General features: G+C 36.7%; 1 protein-coding gene across 1 annotated transcript in view; it reads right to left on the reverse strand.

Moving 5' to 3' along the window:
• Positions 1-14,808, reverse strand: part of LOC148954169 (multiple PDZ domain protein-like) — a 416,101-nt gene that overhangs the window by 386,739 nt on the left and 14,554 nt on the right. The window contains exon 3 of the mRNA XM_089086188.1: positions 2,910-3,014. The gene's annotated coding sequence lies outside the window, so the exon portion shown is untranslated. The remainder of the gene's footprint in view (positions 1-2,909; positions 3,015-14,808) is intronic.

Below are 14,808 nucleotides of genomic sequence, written 5' to 3' on the forward strand. Positions count from 1 at the left end.
TGTCAGAAGGTAGGTCGGTATTTCTCCAAAGAATTCTCTCAAGCCTTCTTGGAAATTTTCTCAAAAGAAAAGCTCATTTACATATCTATCTACAAATAATACTAAGATTATATTTTTTATCAAAGCAAAACCGGGAATGGATCTGTTGTTTTTTTTTTTGGGGGGGGGGAGTGAGAGGTACTTCTCTGGGTGAGGGGTTGACTTTCAGAATGTGTCTAACTATTTTTGGACTATTAGATTATGTTTAATATTTTTGACAAGACCTTGTTGATCTTATGTACAATGGCCCATTTAAAAACAGTTATAAGCCCTTTTTTGAACGAGTTCACCGCTCCCTTCTTGATGCGTGCCTACATGAAGAGAAAGCTTCATCTCTTTTAAGTTCAGTTTTGCTTGCCGGAGAAAAAAATTCCTCAATTTGATCAAACCATAAATTGAATAAAATATTCAACGACACCAGGCAGCGACCTTTGTGAAAATTACAGCATCATATTCAGCATGTACAATAGCCCATTTGCGGAAGTTTCAAGTTCCGATGTGCAAAAACGCGAAATTTGGCATTTTTCATCGAGCGACAGGAAATTCAACTGCCGAAGTGGAATTCGATTTCTATTAGAACCAAGCTTAAGATTATCTCTAAGAATTTTTTCCGTTAGCTGCACAACCATGTTCTTTTCTTCCAAGCTGACTAAGTTCGTTAATAATTGATTTTCGGAACTGAATCCCTTAGGACGGCCACTGTCACACTCCATTTAGAAAACAACAAGCCCAGCACTTGAAGCTCTCAAGAGAGACTACGGATAGAAGACATTTTATCTCAATTAATAGAAGAGGATAATTAACAAATATCAAAAGTGGAGAGCAAATTTATGTAACAACTTAAATCGGCAAGTGTTTACATTTCGCAGTCAAACAACAGAATTGTGAGACTTTATTCATTGCGTAAGAATTATGACAGTCTAATGGCAAAAAAATAAATGTGATAAAGCAAAGTGAGACAAATATTTTCTTAAAACTCCTACAGTTTCGTAAAAAGAGAATACAAAATGAAATACTAATAAAGAGCTGTATTCTAAAACTATGTTTAAGTGGGGGGAAAAAAATTCATTTAACAACCAGATGTCAGTTGCTTAATCAATTTCGCAACAGCTTAATAATTTTTTTTTACATTTTCCTTTTTTACATGTTTTCTATTTCATTGCGTTTATTTATTAGATCTATTATTTTCTATTGATTTATCTCAGTAGAATATTAATACATAGTATGGTATGCAATACACACAGGTTTGATCTTTAGATGGGAGGGGGTCCAATTCAGACAAAAATCAATTCTAACCGGCATTTTCAACTTATTTTTGTGTGGGCGTTTCTTCAAAACAATCCGAGGTAGGAGAATCCCCTCCCCAGAGTTTGTAGGCATAACAACACTTGACTTACGAGTACATGTCCTGCCAGGCGGTGATCGGCGTAGAGATTGATGTCTGCTTCCTCCATCCACTTCGGTCCATGGCAAGCTTTCGAGCTTCGTTAATGTAATATTTGCGATCGTGATGAACTGGAACAGGCTGTCGGACCTTACTTTCTTCGGCTTACCGCGAGGTCTCTCCCAGTTGGCTGTAATAGGTGAAGCATTCGAAGCCAGTGCCCGAACCATCACAGGGTTCGTTCGGCTATTTGGATCAAAAACCAAGACTGCTAAGTGAGAATGAATAACTTCATGTTACTGACGAAGCCGAACCATTGTGGACCTTCAACCTCCTCCGGCTCTTTGCCTCCATTCCACGGATGGTCTTGAGAAAGGCAGCTGACGTTTGCCGCGTCTCACCTCCTTAGAGCATCACAGAGCCGACAAGGGCGTTGACAAAAAGCAGTTTAGCTGCAGAGCTGATGTTGTGTTTTTGCCAAAGGTAGCAGTTCAGTCTGCACATGACAGAAGATGCCTCAAGATATTCTCACCTTTAGCTCAGAAAGACGAAAGCCATCTGCAGAGATTTCGGAGGTCAGGTGAGTTTTGACCTTTAAACAACTTTGCTGCTAGTCGTGTTATCCAGTCTAACAGAAAAGCCAGCAGCAGGAGGAGAATGATGAATGACCACCATTTTGGCTCAACAGATTCTCATCAATGGAAATGAAAACAGTGCACAAAATTAGACTGCACCTAAGCCAAGAGGACCATCCACCCCCCTCCCTGAATTCGTCATATATTTACTGGTGTTGTTTCTCTGATTGAAGGAACAATTAAAACTTCAGAAACTAGCATTAAAAATACAAGGCCGTCTGAAAGTGGGCAAGAAAATTAAAAAATTAGTTCAAGCCCGTACACAGTAATCTATTTTGATGCATGGGGAGGGGGGGGGGGTAAGGATATTAAAATGACGAAAAAAAAGCCACAAAAACATCACTTTAGACCAATACTCAGCTAGTACATGAAAAATTAACAAAATTTTACATCGTACAATATTCTAACAAATCTTGAATTAAGTCAAACTTTTATATTATGGAAAGTTATTGAATTAATGGTTTATATCAACAGTATCTTTTGCAATGGTTGCAATCTTTTGCAATGTTATTGGGGAAATCTTCCAGGAAAGAATTTATTTCAGAATGTGAATTTTTGTGTTATAGGCTCAAACAAATATTAATTTGTTAAATCTCATTGGTCCCCCCTCTCCCCCCCCCAAAAAAAAAAATATGTATCCTTCCTGTCATTTAATGCCGGAAGAACTAATAATATTCAATCAGAATTCTTTCAACCAGACCTGTATTCCTTCCTAGAACTTATAGATAATAAAAAGTTCTTTAAGTAAATAATTGGTCTAGTTGAACTAGTAAATAATTCTAGGCTTCTAAATGGTGCTTCATTTAATCGTCAAAACATATTTTTTTGAATTCTAATAGCATGGGACATACCTCGATTTCATGGATTTCTTGTCCAGGGAGAGCGGTTTCCAAAGCGGCTGACGAAACCTGGAATTTGGTGAGTTCATGGTCGACAACTTCAGATGGAGACGCTCCCTAAAGAGATGAATCCCCAATTAGGTTCATGTCCTTGGTACTTCAATTATGATGTTACGTAAAAACAAGTTGATTAATATTTTTGTGGCGAAAGTTTAGGCTTCTTATTCGTCAAGGGCAAGTGAAGAGTCTATAGAATTTCTATTCTCAAATCAAGGGTCTTGTTTTAGTTTGATCATTTTGTTTCTGCTCTCAGAAATAAAGAACAAAAGCTGAGTAAAAAACAAAGAAATGAAAAAAAAAATCACGATTATAGCAGTAGCCAATGTTCAATGCGGTTTATTATCATATCAAAAAATAAATTACACCTAATAACAATTCTCAGTCCATTCTTGGACACCGAGATCCTCGATCGCTACTTCTAAACATAATATGCAGCGTGGTCACTGCTCCTACTCTCAGAAACAACCTTACCTCTCATTTATTCCAAGATAACTACCAATTATCGTCCTGTCCTTTGCCTCAGGGGAAACCGCCTCACCACCATATCAAAATAAAATTTTAACTTTTATTTTTATCTATTTATATATAATATATTATATAAATTTTTTTTACCAATACTTAACTAATCTTTTCCAATGCTAAAAAATTATTTTTTACTCTTCTTTTAAATGACGCGAGGGAGCTCCTACCTCTCAGTTCTTCTGGGAACATGTTCCACGACTTTGCACAAGTTATATTCGGAGCAAAATCCGACCGTACAGTTGGGGTGAAGGGTATTTGCAGGTTTGATAATGATCTGGTATTTACATTATGCTGGTCCGAGGTTGGTCGAAATAACGTTTTAAATGCAGACGGGAATTCACCAGCTAGAAACTTGAACACAAATGTCAAGCATGACTGATGATGCAGCGACTCCATTGACAAATACTCGTCATTTTTTCCAATTAGTTTCAAAGATCGTTTATGGATAGAATTGAGATTATGCAGGTGAGATTTAAAAGTAGATCGCCAGATCATTACACCGAATTTTAAATGGGGTTTGATATGAGGATTACATAGCAGTACTAGTGCTTCCTGTGGCAAGATGTTCTTTAGTATCTTTATTAATCCAAGATTCCAGGATATCTTCAGCTCTACTGCTTAAATGTGATGCAGGAATGACAGGTTCTCATCAAGCAGGACTCCCAGGTATTTTGCAAAACACTTTCCTGGCCGACTGATGAAACCTCTTGACGTTTCGATACCACACACCTCCGGATGGACACTCCGAACCTGGCAAAAAATGAAACGCAAGATTTATCAACGTTAATCACAAGTCGTGAGAATCCATCCAGAGATACGTCTCCTCGAGAACAACCCTAAGCTTGGAAATGACGGCTGTTTTATCCCTTTCACAGGAGCCTAGTTCGGTATCATCTGTAAAGGCACAAGGTTATCATCGCCTACTTGCTGAAAAGAAGCTTCATAGTGACATAGCTTACAGCGGCGAAGAATAGTGCGTACCAGGTTTAATGCGGTACTCAGAGCGTTAACGTGAATCAGGAACAGGAGTGGTCCTAATATTGACCCTTGGGGGACTCCGCAATTGACGACTAAATTATTTGCTGGATCTTCTTCAAAATAAATCCTGCGGTCCCTCAAGTACGATCTGAACTAATCCAGAGTTTCGCCTACTATTCCTATATGCTCCAGTTTCCCGAGGAGAGTAGGGTGGTACGTACTATCAAATGCTTTTCTAATATCAATCAGGACCGCTGCAGGTAGAAGGCCAGAATCCAGAACTTTGTTGTTCCATAGACTCAAAGCCGTTAGTGCATCTTGGGTGGTGTGTCCAAACTGATGAGGATTAAGAAACACTTTTTTCTCCAGAAACTGGAGTAGCTGCTGCTGCATGAGTTTTTCAAAAACCATGGAAAAAACTGAAAGAATGGAAATAGGTATATAATTCGCAGGATCAGCTCGAGAACCTACTTTGTGCATATGAACTATCCTAGCTTTATTTAGCCATTCTGGGAAAGTACCCTTTTGGAGATACAAATTGATCAGGTAGGTAAGAGGCTCTACGATGGACGAACCAACTGCTTTTAACACATTAGTGTGTACTCGGTCGAATCCAGAAGCAGGACCTCTTAGGTTTCGCATAACCAACAAAATTTCAGGTGGAGAGGCAGGAGCGAGAGCCATTGACTTCGTGCATCCTGGGCCTAGGTAATATTTAAAACTCTTCATGGGGTTTTCAGCGGAATTTGTTTCTTTTTTTCACCTCTGTAAAAAATGATCCCAGTGCATTTGCAATGTTTTCTGGCCCCGATATAGTTTCTCCATTTACGGATAATTTCAGGTGGGGCGCTGCAGGGACGCAGTAAAGAGTTTATAGCCTTTTATATCTTCCGAGAATCTTTCCCACTCTCAGCTGTTTTTCGAATGAAATAATTTCTCTTAGCTAATTAGCTAAATATTAGCCAAAATTAGCCAACTGTATCAAACAGTTCGTGGTAGCTAACTGTAAGTGAGAAGCGTCTCAGCCCAATAGTGTCCGAAACTCTAAAAAACGGGATTTTGATAGCAATTTCTACATCAAAAGGATCGAGTTTTTATAATGATTCCAACATATAAAGTGCATTAAGTTTAATGTTAACCACCAAAGGCTCCGAGCCTGAGATAATTCTCGAAAGAGGGTAGAAACCCCCCAAAGATTCAATCAATCTTTATGAAAATCACACCATCAGATTCAGAATATCAGAGAACCCTTCTGTAGAGTTTTCAAGCTCATATCTACAAACATGTGGAATTTTGCATTTTTTGCCAGAAGAAAGATCATGGATGCGTGTTTATTTTTTATTTTTTCCCACGGGTGATCGTATCGAGCCAATGGTCTAGAAGATTAGGAGAGAGCTCATTCGAACGGAAATCATAAATTCTAGTCCACTGTTTAGCCCCTCTCCCAGTCCCTTTTTTTCTCAAAGATATCCGATATAAATATGGAGATAGCTGTGTGGTTCAGAATAGTTGAAAGGTCCAATAACTATGCCTTTGGGCATGACAAGTTCCCCATTGGTCCAGGGAAAAGGGCTGTAACTTACGCAATTTGTCCACTGTTCACACATAGTATTTGTTATCGCGAAATATACGGATTTTTTTGGTGCGGGGATTTTGTGGGGTGGGGGGGGGAATTTTCCACAGGGAGAATTTTACGCAGGGACGATAGTTTCCTGGGGAATTTTACACGGGGCGAGGGAAGGGGATTTACTGGTATGATTTGAAAACGGTCAAAAATTAAATTTCAAGAAAACTACTTTTCAAATGAGAGTAAGGAGCAACATTGAACCTCAAAAAACAGAAATTATTCCATATATGAGAGGGGCTACCCCTTCCTCAGCTCTTGATCTTTACGTTAAAGTCGTATGGTTCTTCAAAAATACTCCTTATTCGAATTCTATTCTTAAAGAATTGCGACGGAAAGTCAAGCTTTAGCGTAAAGAGCGAGGTTAGAGCAAGTGATAGCCCCCTCATATAAGGAATAACTTTTGTTCGTTTGAAGTTTCAATGTTGCTCCTTACTTTCAGCTGAAAAAACTTATCTATTTTTAATCTAATAAAAAATAAAGTCAACGTTATAGGGGAGCGAGTTTTCGCGAGCTTGGAAAGTTGTTGAACTAAGCAAATGAAAGTTTTAACACAATAATATCAAATTGTTTTTATATTAATTTTCAATACACATTAATTTTTTATTTTGTTCTATCAAAGAGATAAAATAAAGAAAGTACTGTCAAAAGAGATGACTTTTACAAGAAGTTCAAACATACAGAATGCTTTTCAGAAAATAACTTCAAAGACAGCTTTTATCAAATCTAGTTCGACAAATCAATAAATTTTCTTGATAACTTGAAGCAAAATGGCTTTACTTTCAAGCAGAGAAACCTTACAAGAAACCAAAAAAAGATGAAGCAAAATTACATTACAGTGATCACTTGTATGAACCTAAAATTTACTTTTGATATCAAACTTGAAACTTCAATTTCATCATAGATACAAACAGCCACGACACTGAAAGGGGGTATCACACATTGTTCTGGGGGAGGTTCTAAATACCAGAGACGTATACTCTTTGGATCCTACTTGTATTCCTTCCACGACAAGGGTTCTTCTGACCAACCTCAGAGAGATAGATTCAGGGACATACTCAGGGATGGGGGCCTCGGGGCCCACACACCCCATGAAGCTTAAATTTTCAAAAATTTCTGGGCACATCTTATTCAAATTATTAAATAATATTAGTTTTTTTATTAGGACCCTCTCCCAAAAATAAATTTCTACGGAAGTTCCTGGGAGAGATTTGTCTCCATTCTTCTAGATACGGGTATAAAATTATTTTTGAGAGTCTGAAATTGTGCAAACAATATATCTTATGGAATTATTCCTAGATCGATTGAAAAATTATGATTGTAACTTAAGAATTCGCCGTAAAAATTTCTGTAATCAGTGTTATCACAATCATTAGCGAAACGACACAAAAACAATCTAGTGTTGAAAACAACAAAAGTTCCTAATGTGAATAACCCAGAAAAGTTACTAAGTTAGGATATTAAAGAGAAGTTATGAATTTTATTGTCACTTGATACACCACTGGAATTCCGAAAAAAAGCGGAAACAAATGCTTTGAAATAGGTTCAGACAGTGGAGTCAATTTACTAAACAAGAGACTGGTGGCAATCCTAACACTAAACAAACCCTGCATTTACTAAAAAAAAATTAGGAAGACCACCCGAGTTGTTATTCTGATTTGGGCAAGAATTTTGAAGAGAAAATTTTGACAAATATTAATTTGTCTATGTTAATTTTTCAAATTCATTAGAATTTTATAAATAGTAAGGCAAAGAAGTTAAAACGCCAAAACTTGGTCTTACCATGTTAATTCTTGGAACAGAGTGACCAAATAACAATAAATCGCTCTAATTTAAAAATAGTAGAAGTCCCTAATTTGAACCAGGAAGTCACTAAGCAGCACATAACATCCATGATATGTTCTGAATTTTACTAGAATAATTCAGAACCTATTAGAACAGCTTATGCTAAGACAAATGCAAGGAAAATCCCCCCTCCGAAAATTCACCTCTGCGGAAAAAATTTCCCTTCCGCGAGAAATTCCTACGTAGAAAATTCCCCCAGAAAATATTTTACCAGCTGAAAACTACCCACTGGACAATTTTTAACCTTAAAAAATTTTGCCCCCAACAAATCCCCCCTAGAAAATTTCCCGACATGTAAAATAAAAATCGTATTTATAAACATAAAAGTATTTGAAACACTAGTTTAGAATTATTAACTTAACCATCGAGCATTGTGGGATACCAGAAAATATGATCAAAAGGAACTGTCAAGTATTTGTGCTGAGGGGTCTGTGATTTCAGTCAGCACGAAAAATGTTAAGAGGGCCTTGGAGCTGGACGAGAAATTTTTTATAACTGAAACACCCGCAAGAGTGTGCTCAACAGCTTCTTAAAGTTTCTTTGCGACCTCATGAACTTGTAGTAATGCATACAGGACGGACGAATATAAGTTCATTTTTATTTATATGACAGAGAGAAGATAGGTTTATTTATATGACAGATAAAAGATAGGTTCAGTGGGAGACATCCTAGAAAGCAAGACGCTCAAGGCAGTCCTAGCACCAAATATCAAAAATATTTTATAAAACTTCTATCTTTTTATTTTATTCATGTTAATTTTCAGTTTTCAAATTTACTGAAACTCTAAAACCCTGATACAAAGAAGTTAGTTTGCAAAAACTTGGACAGCTAAAAATTCTAATTACATTTCAAATTCACTGGAAAAAAATGTAGATTTATCTGCATCAGGGTTGTCAAGTAAACCTAAACATTAACAAAAAAGAAGCAAAACTCCTTAAAATGTAATTAGAATAACCCAGTCACAAAGCAACACATAGACGTCCAAGAGAAGTTTCGAATTTTAATGTCATAAGATATGTTTACTTGAATTCCAAAAGAAAAGGAAAACAAATTATTTGAAATGCGTTAAGGCAGCGGAATCTAATAAGCACGAGACTCTTGCCAATCTTTACATCAAACACACTGTACATTTGCTTAGAATTGCCGTTCTCATTGGGTTTTTTTTTATTAGTTTCTTAATATGGTTTTGATAATTTTGGAATTTTAAAATAACGAGATAACTATTTCGATTTATTAGTTTTAAATAAAATAAGACTTAAAGAAGGTATTACGCAAAAACCTAGGATAGTCAGAAAGCTTTCATCGCATTTTTAACTCACCGTGAGGATTCTTGTTTTTAAGTCTTGTCAATGTTGCCAAACGACACTATATTAATACCATTTTAAAATAGCAAGTATTCCTAACGTAAATAACTCCAGAAAAGTTGAATAGCAACAAATATCATACAAGATATGTTCTGAATTTTAATATCACCAGCACATTTACTGGAATTCCAACAGAAAGGGGAAGCAAATTACTTGAAAAAGGTTATGACAAGGGAGAGGATCTAGCAAGCAAAGGAACCGTGACAATCATGCTTTCAAAATGATCTGTTTTTGCTTAGAAAACCGGAGAGGTAGCCAGAATGGTATTTCTATTGGGACTGGAACAAAATTTTAAATCAAATATTTTCATTTGTCTGTTAATTCTGACTTTTCAAAATGTAAAAACTTCTTTTTTCGTTTTCATTAAAGTTTTACGTACAATAAAACGCAAAAAAAACATGGATAATCAAAAAATTTCAATCGTACTTTTAACTCACCACCGATGGGGGTACCACTTTCAGAAATCACATAAACAAGGTGGCACGTGCCACGCGTGGCGTTCTCAGATGCACATTAGTTGTAAGAAGTGGGCAATCCCTCGCTCACTGCCAGGATTCCTGAGTTAATTAGTATTATCAGTATCAATGTTGCCAAACGATACTAAATCAATCCCATTTTAAACTTAGCAATAGCGCCTAATGTGAATAACCCAGAAAGTCACATGGCGACACATGTCATCCAAGAGACGTTCTGAATTTTAGTGTCACCAGATAAATTTACTGGAATTCCAACAATAAGGGGAAACAAATTGCTTGAAATATGCTTAGACTTCGGAGACAACTTAGCAAACATAAGATTTTTGAGGTACTTATGTATTAAACGTACTCTTTTATATACTGCTAAAGAAGTCAAGTTTGGTTAATGCAAATGCAAGAAAATATAATAGGATGAATATATAATAGTTTAGAAACAAATTTGGGCTATATATTTGCACATTAGGGGGGGGGTAAAGCATACCATATATTAAATACGTAACCTAACCTAGGTACCTCCTCCCCCCTAAACCCCCAAAAACAACAGTTTAAATATCGTAAACGCAAAGAAAACCAGGCTTTGCATTACATGACTCTATAGCGGTCTCTTGAATTAATCCGTCTTTAGCGGATTTTTCATGATTGGTTTCATTGCGTTATATAAAAGAGTACGTTTAATACTTAAGTACCATTTTTGACAATCTTAACATCAAACAAACTCTGTATCTGCTTAGAAAATCGGGAAGGTGACAAGAATTATCGTTCTAATTTCGGCAAGAAATTGTCTCTGTTAATTTTAATTATTCAAATTATAGTATTAGTTTCCAGAATTCAGTATCTGTAAATGATAAAACTTAAAGAAGTTATTATGTAACTTTAAAAATTGTAATTATAATTTTAAATTCACCACGAAAATATGCGTATTTATCAGCGTTGTCACTGTCAGTAATGCCGAACTGCACTAAACCAATCCATTAAAAAACGTGTTAAATAATAAAACTTCTTAATGATTTGCCCCAGAAAAAATATTAGAACGACACATGTTATCCAGGATATGTCTTGAATTTTAATGTCACCAGATACATTTGCTGAAATTCCAGAAGAAAGGGGAGACAAGTTATTTGAAATAGGTTCAAACAGCGGAGACGACCTAGCAAACACGAGTCTGTTGGCAATACTAACATCAAACAAACCCTATATTTACTTAGAATACAAGAAAATCCACCAGGATTATCATTCTAATTGGACAGGAATTTCCAAGAGAAAAAACAACTCGTGAGTTTGGATTTCGGAGACAAACTTATAAATACACAAAGCCGTACAAAATAGTTCTATCAAGATGACGACATTTTTTTGCTTTACCTATCAAATTGTGTTATGTCGAAAAGAAACCAAGGAGTCTCTAGAGAAAATTGTCTTTGTGGTCCCAGTCAGAGTTGAAGCTATTAACTAAGAACTGATAAAAGAGGAACCTTTAACACTTTATCCGAAGGGTTTAGTTTGAATTAAGAACCGACTAGTGTTACTGTAAGTGCAGTATTGTCAAATGCAGCTGGAAAAACTCCCCACTAGCTCAGTTTTTATTTATTAAAATTCAGCCTAACCTTCTTTTAAACGTGATTAGTTTGCTTTGAAACATTTTTTTTCACTAGTTCCATTCCTCTCCTTTTTCTTTTTATCTTCGTATGTAGAACAAGCAATATGAACAAACAACGATTTACAATAAAAACAACTGAAAAAGAGCTGGCGGAAAAAGGGAACAGAAAATGAACAGAAACAGCATTTCTATTTTTACCAACGCTGTTTACCACTAAATTTGAAAGAAAAACAAATAATTCCAGAAAGCTTTCTTTTTTTTAAGCGAATTAAGTCAAACTTTCTACACCTGTTAATGAATGGGGTACTTGTCTGTTAAACAAAATGCACTCAATAATTAAAGTTAGGTTAATCCTAATGAAATATGCAAAACGTGATGATAATATAATACTTTAGAAACAAAATTATAGAAACTATGACGAAGAATTAAGGAAAACAGGCCGCGCAGGACGCATTATATCAAATGCCTAAGCTAACCCCTAACTGCTTCAATATATTGAATATTTAATAAAAAAAAACATATATCGTAGTTTTCTCGGTTCCGTTGCAACTAAATCGCCGTGTAACTGAACCCCTGTAACTGAACCACCGTGTAACTGAACCCTCGTATAACTAAACCCTCGTGCAACTGAACCCCATTTAACTGAGCCCTCGTGCAACTGAACTCCAGTGCAACTGAACCACCGTGCAACTGAACCACCGTGCAACTGAACCACCGTGCAACTGAACCCTCGTATAACTGAACTCTCGTACAACTCAACCACCGTACTTACATTGGGTAAAATGTAAGTTAGAATCTTTAAATTATCCTTCTTGGAATTGTTTGCTTTTTAAAGTCATAATATAAATGACTGTCAAGATGATTAATAAAAAAGCTGTCTTGTTGTCACAAAAACAAAGAAAATCGGACGTCACAAACTCTCAAAGTCAAATTTATTGCCCTTTTTTATGTCTGTTAATGGGGGTTCCCTTCGCCCTGTCACTGCCTACGGGTCTAGGCGTCTACCCCCTCCTCTCCCATGGAAAACCCTCCCCTGGAAAATACCCCTCGCGGAAAATATCGTTTTCTAAATTGGAATATTTTATTTGGGTTCTGTTAGTTTAGCTAAGAAGTGCTAAGGAAAGTGGAAAAGAGGAACTCATATGTCTTACCCCCTCCCCGCCCCTCCATGAAAAAATGTTCTTCTCATGGAAAATCCTCCAGAAACTCTCCCCCCTTCAGGAAACTCTCCCGCGAAAAATGTCCGTATGTTTCTCAATAACAAAAACTATCTGTAAGCAATGGACAAATTACAAAACTTAAAAAGGTACTTAAACTTCCGCAATGGGGTTCTCTGATTGTTTTGTAGCTAGGGAGAGAGAGATACTTCAAAGGGTGCATTTTAATGCCAAAACACCTCAACTCTCATAGAGCTTTCGGATATATACAGAATTAGCTCTGGGGGAGAGATGAGAGGAGGATGGAGGTAGAATTATTTATAATCCCCAGGCAGTTCTAGTCTATTTTTTTTAAGTCGAAAGTGATTGGATACCAACCAAACACAAGGGGTATTTTTCGGGGGATTTTTCACGGGGGGTATTTTCCAGGGGGGTATGTTTGCGAGATGGTATTTACTGGAGGTACTTTCCGGAAGGAGGGGGGGCTGGTTGCCCTCCAATCACTTTTGACTTTTAAAAAGGGGACTAAAACTTTCAATTTCCAATCGAACAACAAAGCGTGATTAACAAAAACCCAACAGTCCTCGGGGCAAGGGCTGTAGGTTATTGCAAGTTACCCATTGTTAAAATTAAAGGATTTTATAGAAGGGATGGTCGTACAAACTTTGGAGAAGGATCATTCGATTGGAAATTGAAATCTCACGTTCAATTTTGAAGAATCAAAGGTAGTCAGAGGACAATCAGACTCTCCCTTTTAACCGCCATTTTTTCCCCAAATACATCCAATCAAAATTTTTTAAAAAAATCGTTTTTTTCAAAATAATCTAATAGTCAAATAACCATACCCCTGGGGTTGACAGCCCCGCCAGCAGCTCCAGAAGCAAGGGCTGTAAGTTAAGCTAGTTTCTCAATATTAATACAGAAGGTTTTTATGGAAAGGATTTTTGTACGAACTTGGAGGTGGGGTGCTCATTCGATTGAAAATCAAAAGTTCCAGTGCACTTTTTACGAGTTAAAAGTGATCGAAGGGCTTCCACCCCACCCTATTTTTTCCCCAAATACATCCGATCGATAATTTTGAGATGACCATTTTATTTAAAACAGAACAAAGGTTAAATAACTATGCCTCTAGGGTTCACAACCGCTAGCCCCTGGTGCAAGGGCTGTAAGTTACGCAAGTTACCTATTGTTAACAAACAAAGTGTTTTTTAATCAAGAAAAGAGGGCATGTTTGATCCTATAAATAATAAACAAAAAAAACCATGGAGCATTAAGGTCAAACCTTAGAGAAATATTAAGAAGAAAACCAAACACAATCAAGAGACATTTTTTCCTTTATTGGTTGTGAAAAAGAAATACAAGCAATATCTACAACGGATGATGGTATCAGCCGTCACATCGTTTGGGAGATATTTAGGAGCATCTTCAACTAAATGAAGGGGTATTTTGTGCATCCAGTTTTACAAGACGACGTATCTGCAAAGTGTCAAGAACCTTAGAGAACTGTTAAGAAGAAGGCCAAACACAATCAAGGGACATTTTTTTTTCTTTATTGGTTGTGAAAAGGAAATACCAGCAATATCTACAATGGCTGATGGTATCAGCCGTCTTATCGTTGGGAAAATATTTAAGAGCATCTTCAACTAAATGAAGGGGTATTTTGTGCATCCAGTTTTACAAGACGACGTATCTGCAAAGTGTCAAGAACCTTAGAGAACTGTCAAGAAGAAGGCCAAACACAATCAAGGGACATTTTTTTCCTTTATTGGTTGTGAAAAGGAAATACCAGCAATATCTACAATGGCTGATGGTATCAGCCGTCACATCGTTTGGGAAATATTTAGGAGCATCTTCAACTAAATGAAGGGGTATTTTGTGCATCCAGTTTTACAAGACGACGTATCTGCAAAGTGTCAAGAACCTTAGAGAACTGTCAAGAAGAAGGCCAAACACAATCAAGGGACATTTTTTTCTTTATTGGTTGTGAAAAGGAAATACCAGCAATATCTACAATGGCTGATGGTATCAGCCGTCACATCGTTTGGGAAATATTTAGGAGCATCTTCAACTAAATGAAGGGGTATTCTGTGCATCCAGTTTTACAAGACGACGTATCTGCAAAGTGTCAAGAACCTGAGAGAACTGTCAAGAAGAAGGCCAAACACAATCAAGGGACATTTTTTTCCTTTATTGGTTGTGAAAAGGAAATACCAGCAATATCTACAATGGCTGATGGTATCAGCCGTCACATCGTTCGGGAAATATTTAGGAGCATCTTCAACTAAATGAAG

Source organism: Artemia sp. Qi Xiang Cuo, chromosome 3, assembly GCF_049724085.1.
Source record: "Artemia sp. Qi Xiang Cuo chromosome 3, ASM4972408v1, whole genome shotgun sequence".
NCBI classification, from domain to species: Eukaryota; Metazoa; Arthropoda; class Branchiopoda; order Anostraca; family Artemiidae; genus Artemia; species Artemia sp. Qi Xiang Cuo.